The sequence below is a fragment of the Miniopterus natalensis genome, chromosome 4 (assembly GCF_054644295.1).
Source record: "Miniopterus natalensis isolate mMinNat1 chromosome 4, mMinNat1.hap1, whole genome shotgun sequence".
NCBI classification, from domain to species: domain Eukaryota; kingdom Metazoa; phylum Chordata; class Mammalia; order Chiroptera; family Miniopteridae; genus Miniopterus; species Miniopterus natalensis.
Window position 1 is genome coordinate 18,245,804 of NC_142084.1, and position 14,292 is coordinate 18,260,095.

The following is a 14,292-nucleotide window of genomic DNA, read 5'->3' on the forward strand; positions in this document are numbered from 1 at the left end:
ATGGGAAGGCTACTTGATGAGTATGGAATCACAGTAGGGGCTTTTGTATGATCTTAAAGAATATTCAGAATTTGTTTGCTAGATATAAACTCAAAAAAGGCAGAAGTCTTATTTGCTAATGTATCCCGAGACAAACATAGTAAACATGCAGTATTTGTTGACTGTGTGACTGAATCTGAATTAAGTTTTTTAACTGTCCCGATAATGGGTATTGGTCCTTGTTATTAGAGTCAGTAACCTCTCTCCTAGATCAAGCGGGAGCTCACAATACATTCTTTTTTTTTCCCTTTTAGTTAATCCTCACCTGAGGATATTTCTTCCATTGATTTTTAGAGAGAGTGGAAGGCAGGGATGGAGAAAGAGAAACATATTGTGAGAGAGACCCATCCATCAGTTGCCTCCTGCACCCCGCGACCTGGGTGGGGACCCGTGGAACCTGCAACCCAGGAACATGCCGTTGACGGGAATCGAACCCCCGACCCTTCAGTGTGCCGGCCGCTGCTCTTACCACTGAGCCACACTGGCCAGGGCCCAATAAAATTACATTCTTACTCAGATTCTGCTGGTTCTAGACCCTTTATGGACCCCACCCTTCTTTTATGACAGCATCAACTGGGCATGTGACACTCAGGTTACAGATGATTTATTTTACTCTCTCTGATGAAATTTGGGAGCCACCCTGGCCTCTGTAACACACTTACAGATCATCTCACAGGGTGACTCTTTTTTTGTTTTTAAATCTTGTCTCAAGTTCTATGAGGGTTCTTGTCTTACATTTTCCAGGTTACTGACTTCCAGCTGAGGCAGGTAGGGGACCAGCGGATGGTGGTGGCTCATCTTTTTGCAGACACCCAGAATTCTTTGTGTAGGCGGGGACCTGCCCGCCGCCGGGGCGGCCAAAGGCGGAACGCTGCATCCCACTCCGCGGAGCCTCCGAAGGCCCCTCAGCCTAACGCACAGCGGAGGCGGGCCGGGCGGCGCCTCTGGGGGCGCGCGGGGGCCGCGGGCGGCGGGACGGCGGTGCGACCCAGCGCGCCCCGCCCGCCTCAGGCAGCTCCTCATTTTTCCTCTCACTTCAGGGCCGCCTCTCGGGCTCTGGCGGGGTGCGGGAAGCTCCCTGTGAGCACGTTGCCCGTCGGCCTTCACATTCCCAGGCTCTCTCCACCCGCGGCACCGACGCTCCGTCCCGAGTCTAGGTCGCGTCCTCGGGTGAAGAGGCGGGTGGGGGGCGGGCACAGCTCCCGGTCTAACCCCCGCGCTGGGAATAGGAACGTGAGTCACCACCTCCGTCCGCCGGCGGTTTTCTGTTAAGGTCTCGGGGCTTCTAACTTGCCCAAGGGCGCCCGGGTTCTTCCGGCCTCTGCAGGGGAGCACGACCCCCTCCTGCAGGGACCGGGCGCGACCCCGGCCTGCCGGATTATCCGTCCTTTATCCCTCCTGCATCCCTTGCCCCAGGCTGAGGACCCCCAGACACCTCTTCCGGGCCCGCGGCCGGCTTCTCGCACCCTAACCCAGGGCCCAAATTTGGGTGAAGCGTCGCGCTTCCAAAGCCCCCAGACTCCAAGCCGGGGGGGAGGGGGTTAGGGGAAGTGGGGCACCCCAGCCCCCGCGGCGCACTCGCCCCGCCCCCGCCCCGCCTCCCCCCAGCGCCTGCGGGCGGCCCCGCCCCCTCCCACGCACGTCACGTCCGGCCCGGCCCCTGCCCGCCCTCCGCCCTCCGCGCTCAGCTCTCCTCCCGCTCGCCGTTAGGGAGGCTCTGCGCCTCAGCTGCTGCCTCGGTCGCCGCTCCCGCCCCCTCTCCCGCGTCTCCGCCGCCGCCACCGCCCGGGGAATCCGGGGGTCGCTCAGCGGGCTGGCCCCGTGCCTCAGCCGCCGCTTCAGACTGCTGCCAGCGGCCGCCTTAGGAAGAGGCTCGCCGGCCGCGGAGCCACTCGAGGCCTCAGTTCTCGTCCTCTTCCCGTCGCCGCGGGTCCTGGAGAAGCGGCCGCGGCCGGGGAACGGGGCGTCGCGGTTCCAACGGTAGGTGAACGGGCGGGTACCCGTCTCTGCGCATGCGCTGGCCGCCGGTCGCCGCGGCTTGCCCCCATCTGCCGCCCACCAGCGCCATGTCCCACCCGCGCGGGGCTCAAGGGCGTTGCACGTCGGGGTGCTGGGGATCCTGGGCAGTACCCTGCTGGTGGGGCATTTCGTGGAGGGGGCCCCTTTTCTCCTCGAACGAGAGGAAATGAAGCCGTGCCCCTGGCTGTGTGTGTGTGTGTGTGTGTGTGTGTGTGTGTCAGTCTTCGATTTTTCAGCCGCTGCAGCGCGCGAGCGGGTGTGCCTTCTCATCCGGCTCCCCCGAAGTAGGAGGCACAGCAACCCACGTTTGTTTGCTAGCCTCCCCTTCACACCGGCCCTGCGCCATCTCCCTGCCCACTTCCTTTATGCTGGGCAGTGAAGTTGATGCAGAAAAAAGAATGTGGTTTATTACAAGCTCAACTGCGCCCCTTTTAAAGATCACGTGAGACGAGTGGTTGCTGACTTCCTTAAATCGCTCAGAGAATATAGCCGAAATTAAGCTGTTGGCGCTCTGGGGACTTGTCTAGTATGCACTCTGCATAGGTCAGGCCAGAGGGTACAGCATTAAGTTTCAGATGGGGCGCCTGGTTTCCGCGATAAGGTTATATAGGAAATTGAATCGGTTGGTACACTTGTCCAGTGGGAAATTGGTAAACTTTTTTTGTTTGTAATCAATTAAAAATCTAGTTGACTTTTAGAAAGACAGTTGCATTGCAGAATTTTATTCGGTTCCCCATTATGCCGTCTAATTAATGAAAAAAGTACCTAAAGTATTGGGCATTTACTTTACTTTCAAGTTTCTGATAATTTAAAAGTGGCATTGAATAATTGGAGTGCACTTACTTCTAAAAAGGCAGACATTAAAGGATAGTTTTGAATTAGTGCCTTTTTGCGTTAATGTGAGGCTACTTTTTTTCTCAACTTTCCTTTTTGTAATCTTGCCATACTTGTTCGCCTGGGTTTCTCACAGGTACTATGCATTTGGTAAGTACTTGTTGAATGGAATTGAATGAACCGATCATTATTTGCATATCCATCCTGGCCCCTTCTTTTTAAATCTGTGCTGCTTTTAAAACTGGGGCGAAGCCCTGGTGGGATGGCTGAGTTGGTTAGAGCAACGTCCCCTTGTCGTTGGATCCTCTTGCAGGTTCGACCCCGGTTAGGGCACATACAAAAGACCACCAGTGAATGCATAAATAAGTGGAACAACAAAACAATCTCCTCTCCTCCTCTCCCTCCCCCTCTCTCTCCCTCCCTCTCTCTCTCTCTCTCTCATCTGTCTCTCCCCCCCTTCCCCCCCCACGTCCCCCCCTCCCTCCCTCATGTCTCTGTCTTTCAAATCAACAAATAAAATTAACCAAAAAAAACCTGGGGCATTATTTTCTCCAATTTAATTGTGTCACCAATTAGGGATCTGTGACACAGTTTGGATCCTTTGAAAGATGTAGAAAGGCATATCACAGTATCATAAAATTCTTCATTGAGTGAAGAACTGTTAGAATGCCATTGCTGTAGGACAGAGAAAATGGTGGAAATGTTTTTCTCTATCAATAAAATGACTACTTTTATTATCATTTATGGATAATCTCAGTGTGCATGGCTTCCCCTTCATTGTACACTAACTTTAGTATTAGGGAAATAATAGTATAAATTGCTGCAGCTAAACTTCGAAAAAAATTATAACTGTGCATTGCATAAAATTTACCATTTTAACCATTTTTAAGTGTACAATTCAGTGGTGTAAAGTACATTCACATTGTTTTGCAAGCATTATCACTGTCCACTTCCAGAACTTTTTTATTATCCCTAACAGAAACTCTGTAGCCAATAATTTCCCATTCCCTCTCCCCCCCCAGCCCCTGGTAACCCTTATTCTCCTTTCTGTGTCTATAATTTTGCCTGTTCTGGGTACCTCATATAAGTGGAATCATACAACATTTGTCCTTTTGTGTGTGGCTTATTTCATTTAGTGTGTTTTCAGGTTTCATCCATGTTGTAGTGTGTGTCAGAATTTCTGTCCTTTTAAAGGCTGAATAATATGTACTTATCCATTTATCTGTTTATGGATATTTGGGTTGTTAACCACTTTTTGGCTTTTGTGAAGCCAAAAGTAATGCTGCTATGAATGTTAGTGTACAAGTATCTGTTTGAGTCCCTATTTTTGAGTCTTTTGGGTATATATACTTAGGAGTACAGTTTACCCTTGAACAACACAGGTTTGAATTGTGCAGGCCCACTTATAGTTCGATCTTTTTGCACTACTGTAAATGTATTTTCTCTGCCTTATGATTCTTTTTAACATACTTTTCTCTAGCTTGCTTTATTGTAAGAATACAGTATATAATACATATATAAAATATATTTTAATCATGTATGCTATTGATAAGGCTTTCGGTTAACAGTAGGCTATTAGCTAGTTTTGGGGGAGTTATATGCTGATTTTTGACTGCATGGGTGTTGTCCAAGGGTCAGTATTATATAGCTTGGGCTTATTTTTTTTTTTATAGAGTAGAAGGAGAGAGGGAGGGAGAGAGAGATGGGTTGCAGAGAGAGAGAGAGAGAGAGAGAGAGTAATTGAGAGAGAGAAATTGAGACCGCCCAGGGGATCGAGCCTGCAGCACAGGTACGACCCTTCCCTACTTGTGAAGGCCAGCCTTCTTAACCACTTAGCCACACCAGCCAGGGTGGTATCATTGTGGTTTTGATTTGCATGTCCCTAAGAGATGTTGATGTTGAACATATTTTCACTTGTGTCTTCTTTGGTGAAATATATTTTTAAGCCCTTTGCTCATTTTTGAATTGGTTTTTGTTTCTTTGTTTTTGAGTTTCTTTTAAAAAAAGATTATTTAGCCCTGGTCGGTGCACTCAAAGTTCACAATCTAGTGGAGAAGACAGATGTACAAATAAGTATAGTCAGTATTTTTTGTGTTCATGTTCCAACTTCCTTTTTTTTTTTTAATCCAGAGCAGTTTTTATACAAGTCTGTGCAAAAAGAGAAATCTCTGATTTCAAGGGATTCATTTGGCTAGAACATGTTTTTCAGTTACCCTTAATACCCCTTACATGAAAAAATGTTGTGTGTTTGTAGATTTGTATTAATGAGCTATAAGAAATGATAAGCTTGCCCAGCTGGTGTTGCTTAGAGGTTGAGCATCAACCCATGATTCAGGAGATCGCAGTTTGATTCCTGGTCAGGGCACATGCAGCTGACCAGTGACTCTCACATCATTGATGTTTGTCTTGCTCCGTCTCCCCCCCTTCGCCCCTCCCTCCCTCTCTCTGAAATCAATAAAGACATACTTTAAAAAAAAGAAATGGTAAGCTAGTCTTCCTAAGTCCTTACTCATTGGTCTGAGGTAGGCCCTGGGTGTGCATACTTATGATGGAGAAGAGGTCAAAGGTTACTAGAATAGAGGAATCTTGAAGCATCAACATTTGTCAAAATTGAAATACGCACATATAACTGACAAGAATGTGTTCTCTACTATGCATATAAAATCATGTACTTTTATTTTTTTAAAGGATTAATCATTGTGCTAATACCTAGTGGGAAGAGCTAATATAGCAGATACTTTAACTTAATAGAAAATCATGCTAAATTAGACCAGTGACATAAGTGCATGTGGGGAAAGGGAACCTATAGGGAGCCATCTTGCCATAGCACATTACAGGTTTCCCCTTTAATCCTAGACAAGCTTTTAAAGTGTCACCTTTCTTCATACTTGTATAAGTAGGATTAAACGCCTTCCTGTTTTTTATGTACTGATGTGTGAACCATGTAAAACTCTAGATCTGACAGATATCTCAAGAGGTCATCCTTTGGGGAAATTTCTTTAATTTTGGAGACTAACTCCAGGTATCTCATGGTCTCCTTGGCTTTTTGAATCAGAATTGTGGCTGGTTTCTAGGTAAATGTGAATAAATACTTTGCCCTGTAATAGTGTTCATTTTAATGTTCTGGTTTCTTAAGAATTTCATTAGAAAGATTTGCAGTTAGATGCAGTGGCACATTCTAGCATCACTATTTACAGATTTTGAAGTTTAGCCGAGTGACTTGAGGCTCACAATACATGTAAACGGCGAATAGTGCCTGCTTCACAGCATTATTCTTGGTAAGAAAATTAACTTTTAAAATGCTTATAGATATTCCATAAATGATAGTGGCTTTCCCTTCTTGATTTGATTATCTTTGGTTATTGCTGGAAGTAGGTATAGCAGCTTTTAATCACCGAAGGAGATGCTTCTTCTTGTTAATCATCTTAACTTTAGCTAACATTATTTGCTTCTCATTTATGTCTTTATTCAACATATATTTAAATAACTAAATTATGCATCAGGCATTGTGCGGCGCCTTTGGTGTTACAAATATGAAATGACATGGTTCCTGCCTTCAAGGATTCCCTCTTATTAAGAGACAAACATATTTTTCTGTTTTATGAGGTAATTGCTAAAAAGGTGAGAGGTACATTAGGAGCAAAGGAGAACTGTCTGTCCTAGAAAGTAAGGGAAGGTTTGACAGGAAGTTGGAGTTGAGACTTTGAAGATCAGTGTAAGTTTGTTGAACAAGATGGGGTTGGTCAAGGTGTTGAGTTAGGGCTCCAAGCACAGAAACGAGTATGTGCAAAACCTGGGTGATGTGGACTGTGTGAACTTCAAGTAGTTAAGTATTGCTGGAGAGTCGAGTGAAGTGTAGGTGTGACAAGAAAGGAGATTTTACTAGTAGGTGAAGTACTTGTAGACCATGCAACGTAGTTTAGAGTTTATCCTGTATGCCAGAAGTTCTTAAAACTTTGTATGTATTATAATCACCTGAAGAGCTTATTTAACATACAGGGCCCAGTCCAGGCTCTCATGGATGCTGGATTGGGGTTGTGGCTTTGCATCCTATACAGGGTGGGACAAAAGTAGGTTTATAGTTGTTTGTATAGAAAATAATACAATTAATAATAATGCAAGGATAAACACTATTCGTGTATTCACAACTGTAAACCTGTTTTGAATAAACTCTCCCATTCCCAGATGAAGTTGGAGAACCAGTGTTCTGGGTTGCTGGTCTCCAAAGTGAAATGCTGGCACTTCGGATGGGCAGATGACCTTTTGAGTGTGTGTGCTTCTGTTTATTTTTAATGTTAAAATATTTTTGTGTATGTTTATGATGTGTCTACTATGCTAGTATATTGTTTGCTACTCTACTTTAGAAATACATATACATATATGAGGCTGTGCTCATAATTTTTTTCCTGATCAAAAAATTTGGAGTCCTGGGCTCTAGGCAGTAGGAAAAAAAGTAGGAATTTTGTGTAGGGGAATTCAGGTTAGATTTTAGTATTGAGATTGGTGAGATAGATGAGGGGCTTAGTCACAGGGGATTTTATTTCCCTCTGGCTTTATTACTTTTGTCTTGATTTCAATAGCTTGACATCATAGTTGGAGGTTATAAAATATTTGACTGCCCATGAAACCCTTTTGAGAGTTTGTCAAAATTAGGCAGGCTATTTACCAATAGATTATCTCTAGGGGCAACCAATTTTTGCCTGAATACTTTGAATAAGAGAGGAATAATGAACTGTCTTGAGGTGAAATGTTTTACATTTATTGAGTTGCAGTCTGAAAAATATGTGCTGTATCTAGAACCACAATTCGGCAAGTGTAGTCCTACAAACTATGCTTGATTCCATTGTTCATTACAGTTTTGTGGAATCACCATGGAGGAATATTGTTGCCTCAAGTAGTATGTTAAAGTGTGCATAGATGAACAGATCCTCAGGCATAAGGATAATAATTATTGTAAGAAATCCTTTATAGTTTTTTTTAGACAAAGAAGTTCTTAAACTTTTGAGTGTTAGAGCTCTCTTTAATCTAAAAACTTTCTAATAAATTTAGTATAAGTATACTTTGATAAATTAAGAGCAAAGTCAGTGAGTCTAATAGATTTAAATGACTTTGTGTTTTTCCGATCAAATAACATCTATGAACACTTGACAGATAAGTTTATGTGCTGTTGAGACATGTGTTCAGCCTTTCTGTTTGCTTGGTGTACTATTAAGGATCTCAGACAAATTAATGCCTTGTCAGTTTCTCAGACCAGGAAGGAACCACTGATTTAGCATATTGGCAGCTTTTGAAGTACCATCCTTGTTCAGTTGGAATGAAGGAGGTGCCTTTTCCTTTGCTTCAATGCATTGTTCAGAGCTTACTAATGAAAAGCTGAACGTATGGAACAGGGGTAAATTTATTTTCCTTACTCTCTGGTTCACTGACTAAAGTTAGACACAGCCCTTGTCTCCAAACTTAATTTTTGTTCCCAGTTTACCATCTTTATTGAGACCTAGTTCCCTCTTGTTTGGCTCTTCTCTCTTTGTATACTAGTGATAGCAATTTCGAGGTAGCTCTTTTAAACTTGTCTATGTAAATTGTATCCTATTTTGTCGAAAATGACTTTTCTTCTTTCTCGAGTTTGAAGGTAGAACTTTTTCCCATGAAAATGATAATTTGTCTTGCAGATAACTGCTCTTACCATAGGTTGCCTTATGTATAAAATGATAAACTTTTATTAGTATATTGCAGACCTAATCTTGTTACTGTTACAGTGTTTTGCTAAATTATTTGCTTTGAAAAGACACTAAACTGATGTCTAAAATGAATAATGACTTCAGTGCAACTTTACTGTTTTTCTTAGTTATGCCATATAGAAAATTATATAGTAATTCTGGATATGCTAGATAGCACAGAAGGGCCAGACAGGATTGGTTCTTGAAATATGGTTAAAAGAAATCTTTTATTTTTCTTTTGTGGGTGGAAAAGTATTTATTTTAAAAATCACATTCTATAATAATAAAAGTTTGATATTAAATAGTCAATCCACTAAAGTGCTTTATTTGTGTGATTTCTTTCTCTTTATTTTTTCAGCTTTATTGAAGTATAATTTATATACAATAGGATTCACCAATTTAAAATATTCAGTGCAACAAGCTTTAACAAGTATATTAAGCAATGTAACCAACCGCCACTACCACAATTGTGACATAGAACATTTCCATCACTCTATCAAGTTCTCAATGCTTTTTGTTTTTCTCATTAATGAAATGGATATAATGAGAGTGCCTACTTCTATAGGATTGTTGTAAGAATTAAATGAGTTAATACATTTAGAGTCCTTAAAATAGTTCCTGGCATATTTTAAGAGCTTAGTTAATGCTGTCTGCTCTTATTCATAGTATTGATGTTGGTGTTCTACCCTTTTTTAAAAGCCCTTCACTAATTTTATTAGGTATTTAAAACTTAAATTTTATGCTATTAAGAAAGGTGTATTGCTGTCATACATATGTATATATATGTAAATGGAACTGAATTGAGTGCAAAAGTACCTTGAGCCTAAGCAGAATTAAGGTTGATAGTTGGTATATGAAGGTACACTTTTCTGAATGTACCCATCAGTCAACTTTATCAATAATTGGTATTTAATTGCATTACTTTTATCACTCTTGTCTCATGGTAAAGTATGGTATGTAAAGTTCAAGACTTTTTATTCATTGTTAATACGAACGTGCTAGGCAGCTGTCACTTGTATTTAAAATGACTTTGCTGTTTTGATTTATAATAAAATCATGCTTTTGGAAGTCTTTGGTTATTTTGTATCTTTAAACATTTATTTTAAATTGATTTGAGAGAGACAGAGACAATGCTTTGTTGTTCCACCTGTTTATGCATTTGTTGTTTACTGATTGTATGTGCCCTGACTGGGGATGGAACTACAACCTTGGTGTATCGGGACCACTCTGTTCCTTGGTTATTTTAAAAGACTACACGTTGTATTCTCTGTGTCAGGCCTTTTATGTAACTGCTTTTTTGGGTTTTATTGATCCTATCTGTTAAGACATTTCACCAGATTTCTTTGGGACATTTTCTGTGGTATCTGCAGCCATTTTTTTCTCCTTTTCTTTGAGAATTGGATATTGTAGTTTAGATGTTTCATTAGTTTTCTATGGCTACCATGAGAAATGACTACAAAAGTGGTGACTCTAAAACAATAGAAATTTTTCTTTCACAGATCAAGAGGCCAAAAGGCTAAAGTCAAGGTGTGGGGATGACCATGCTCCTTCTGAAGCTTCTAGGGAAGAATCCTTCCTTGCCTCTTTTAGGCTTCTGGTGGCTCTTGACGTTTCTTGTCTTGTGACAGCATAACTCAATTTTCTTCCTCCATATGGCCTTCTTACCTGCTGTGGGTGTCCTGTCATCTTTTTTTCCCTCTCTTAAATATGTCTTTTATTGATTTCAGAGAGAGGAAGGGAAAGGTGAGGTAGAGATAGAAACATCAATGATGAGAGAGTCAATGATCGGCTGCTTCCTGCATGACCCCTGCCAGGGATCTAGCCTGCAACCTGGGCATGTGTCCTGACCAGGAATTGAACCACAATCTCCTGGACCCTACGCCGATGCTCAGTTCCTGAGCCATGCTGGCCAGGCTGTCCTGTCATTTAATAAGGAACCAGTCTTTGGAGTTAGGGCTCATCCTAAATCTAGGATTATTTCATTTTGAGATACTTAATTACATATGCAAAGATCCTATTTCCAAATAAAGTCACATTCTGAGGTTCTAGGTAGACATGAGATTTTGGGGGGAACTATTCAATTCATTACAGATATGAAGGGAATATTAACATGATTTAAGCTCTGAAAAGGTTAGGGAAGCAGGACTAAGTAATGTCAAAACTATTTTGCAGTCTGCAGAAATATTATTTTGGGCCACTTCAGTCTGAATGCCCGGAGCAGTGTGCTCTAGATAGAGGTCTCAAGTGAATAATTGCTGGCTAGTAGGGCTTGGAGCATAGGCCTGCCCTCATTAAGTAACCTTTAGGCAAGCTAGGAATAAATGACCTCCTAAAATGTGGTCAGTTTGAGTGATGAAATGTGAGCTTCTATGGTACTTTAAATTGTGAAAATTTACATAAAGCAATAGTATAGTGATTAAGAGCAAGGACTTTAAGAGTTAGAATTTGAACCTAGTTCAAACTGTCTGGGTTCAAATTCTACCTCTGACCCTTAACAGCTGGGATTACTGTGGGTAAATTGGTAAACCTCTATGCAATCAATGTCTTATTACAATAAGGATTAAAAGAATACCTTATCAATACATGTAAAGTACACGAACTGCCTGGCACACAATAACTGCTCATTTAATATTAGCTGCTGCTGTTTTCATCTTCATCATAGATGCTCTTCAGGAGGAAAACTCAACACCTGAAAAATTTATGCCTTTGTTTTTCTAGTTGTAAGGATGAATTTGTACTGATGATTGCATCACGATGAGTGCAGATTCCTACCCAGTGTCACCTTAGAAAAGATGCTTTTCAGATTGTCTAGTTAAAGGCTGGGAGTAGTAGAGAACACAGGATGAGATAACTCGTTCCTTGTTTCACTAACAAGACACTAAATGAGTAGCCATTTTAGTGATATATATATATATATAAGTTTTATATATATATATATATATATATATATGTAACTTGCCTCTGACAGACTTCCAATGAATCTTCGTTTATTGTACATCAAGCAAATCCCCCTTTTCTTTATGTTATGATGGTATCAACCTGAATTTTAATGTAAGTTCATTAAACATCTTGTCCCTGAAGTTAACCTCTCTAAAGGATCTTACATATAATTGGCCCTCTGTATCTGTGGGTCTTGTATCCCTGGATTCAACCCAGGTGTGGGTGGAAAATATTTGGGGGGGAAAAACTTGTTGCTGCCATGTAGTTAGGCCTATCATGGTTGGTACTGAATACGTACAGACCTTTTTTTTCTTGTCATTATTCCCTAAGCAATATAATATAACAACTATATACATAGCATTTACATTGTATTAGGTATTATAAATTATTCAGAGATGCTTTTTAAAGTATAGGGAGAATGTGCACAGGTTATATGCAAATACTGTACTATTTTATATAAGGTGCTTGAGCATCTTCAGATTTGGAGGAATAACCAGTCCCCTGCGGATACTGAGGGAGGGACGATTGTAACTTTGAAGTTGTTTTTTCAGGTGACTAGACTACATGTTTTAGCAGGCATTTCAGGATGCTTTGGAAGTAATCATCTACTAAAGATTTGTTGTGGGAATGTGGTTTTCCTTCCCCTCAGTTTTTACTATTCCTTCTAGAGTATATGCTACTAATAAGACTTTTAGAAAACTTTACCGAATGGTAATATTTTTCTGCTTTTCTGCTTACCTGAACCCTGAACTCATCTTGTTGTTAATCCTCACCCGAGGATATTTTTTCCATTGATTTTTAGAGAGAGGGGAGAGGTGGGGAGAGAAACATCGATGTGAGAGACGCATTGATTGGTTGGTTGCTTCCCGTACGTACCCCTACCAGGGCCGAGGATTGAACCTGCAACCCAGGTATGTGCCCTTGACCGGGAATCAAACCTGGGACCCTTCAGTGCGAGGGCCAATGCTCTAACCACGGAGCACACCAGCCAGGGCCTGAACTCTTAAGTGGAATGCTGCAGTGTAGTTTACTGAGCTTATTCAAAGATTTTTAACTAGATTACTAGGAATTCACAGATGATTAAACATTGCCAAACAGGTTTTTCCCTTCCTCCCCTCTTTCTCCAGACTGTTTGCTGGTCTTTTAACATTATTCAAAGAAGAGAATGGAAACTGATTCTCTGTATATTACATGCATGTATTATCTCAGTTAAACTTAACAGGTGTGTGGGAATTATTTTATATATGGAAACCTAGGCTTAGAGACATGGAAGTTGTTTAGGGTCACATCTATAGAACGGTGGAGTTGATATTTGAGTGCATGCCCTTCTGGTTCTGTTAACTGCTCTTTTCCAGTATGTGCTGTTGCCTCTCCAAATCAGAAAGCTCAGACAACTAGTTCTTGCACAATATTTGTTGCATACAAAGAAGAGAATAAAGTTCCAAGCTTAAAGTTATATCTTTCATTCTTTGATCTGAAAATGTTTCCATGTTTTGTTCTGAGTATACAAAGATGGAATGGAGCTGGGTGGGGTGTATATACAAATGATGGGTCCACTGAAGAAAATGGATTATTTGAATAGCATAATCCCTGAAGATGTGTACTGTCAAAGATTCTCCTGTGTAATTCCTTTATTTATTTTTAACAAAGATTCTTACCCTGGTTAGCCATCACAGTTTTAAACTTTGTTCAAGATTTGGCCCCTAAATAGGTCACATTATTTTGTAGGCTGAAGAATGTCTTTGAGTATAGGCACCTTCCTAAATGAACCTCACTGGGTATTCTAGTCTCTTCTCACAGTTAAAGATGTTGTACGAAATTGAAAGAATTGTTTTTTTTTCCTAGATTAACTGCTGAAGTACTGATCGAGTTCTGCGTTTCTTCAATGAGGAACTACAGGCTGATCTTCTGCCATAATCTCAAACAGCCATAAATGACAAAAGAATGCTTGCTCAGTGAGGGTAGCTGGTGCAGAATCCATTTTTTAAACTTAGGTGTTTAAGTACTCAAGGTAAGTTTTTCAAAATGGTAATTATCCCATGTTCTATAAATCCACAGAGATTTTGGGGGTTTACCTATTATTACTGCTATTTGATAGTTAATTTGAGGTTTTGTAATCATTAGCTGGCACCAGATTTGTTGAAGAATGGATCTTACTTGTCTAAAACTATTTAAATTTATGGCATTTTGCTACCCCTAAGTTAATGTCTACTGTTCTTGTATATTGGATGGATTTGTTTCCCAGTCACATCGTGACACTTCCTTGATCCAGTGGATACATCTGTTCTATAGGGTATCCCCCAAAAATGTATACACACACTGTGAATAATTATAAAGGCAGTGTTTATTAAAATACATTTCATTTTCACCTGGGCAGTGTGGCTCAGTGATTGGGCACTGACCCAGGAACCAGTAGATCAGGGTTCGATTCCCAGTTAGGGCACATGCCCAGGTTTTGGGCTCAATTCCCAATAGGGGGTGTGCAGGAGGTAACTGATCGATGATTCTCTCTCATTGATGTTTATCTCTCTTTCTCCCTTCTTCTCTCTGAAATCAATAAAAATACATTTAAAAAAATACATTTCATTTTTAAAATTGAGCTATCAACTGTTAAAGTGTGTATACATTTTTTTGGGACAGCCTTTGTATATGGACCTTATTTTTTGTAATAACTTCAGAATTTTGAGCAGATTAATTCTTTGCTTTGTTATCTTGCTTGTAGTGCAAAAAGAGTTGTTTCTGT

At 41.0% G+C, this 14,292-nt stretch overlaps 1 protein-coding gene across 7 annotated transcripts in view; it reads left to right on the top strand.

Annotated features, from left to right (window-relative positions):
- The first annotated feature begins 1,804 nt into the window (after nt 1–1,804).
- The window catches only part of FAM13B (family with sequence similarity 13 member B), a 64,697-nt gene continuing 52,209 nt past the window's right edge, over nt 1,805–14,292 (top strand). For 2 of the 7 annotated variants that reach the window (XM_016203755.2, XM_016203758.2), the window contains exons 1-2: nt 1,807–2,019; nt 13,395–13,560. The gene's annotated coding sequence lies outside the window, so the exon portion shown is untranslated. Of the gene's footprint in view, nt 2,020–13,394; nt 13,561–14,292 lie in introns of all 7 variants that reach the window. The other 5 variants (XM_087816355.1, XM_016203759.2, XM_016203754.2 and 2 more) reach the window with 4 other exon arrangements.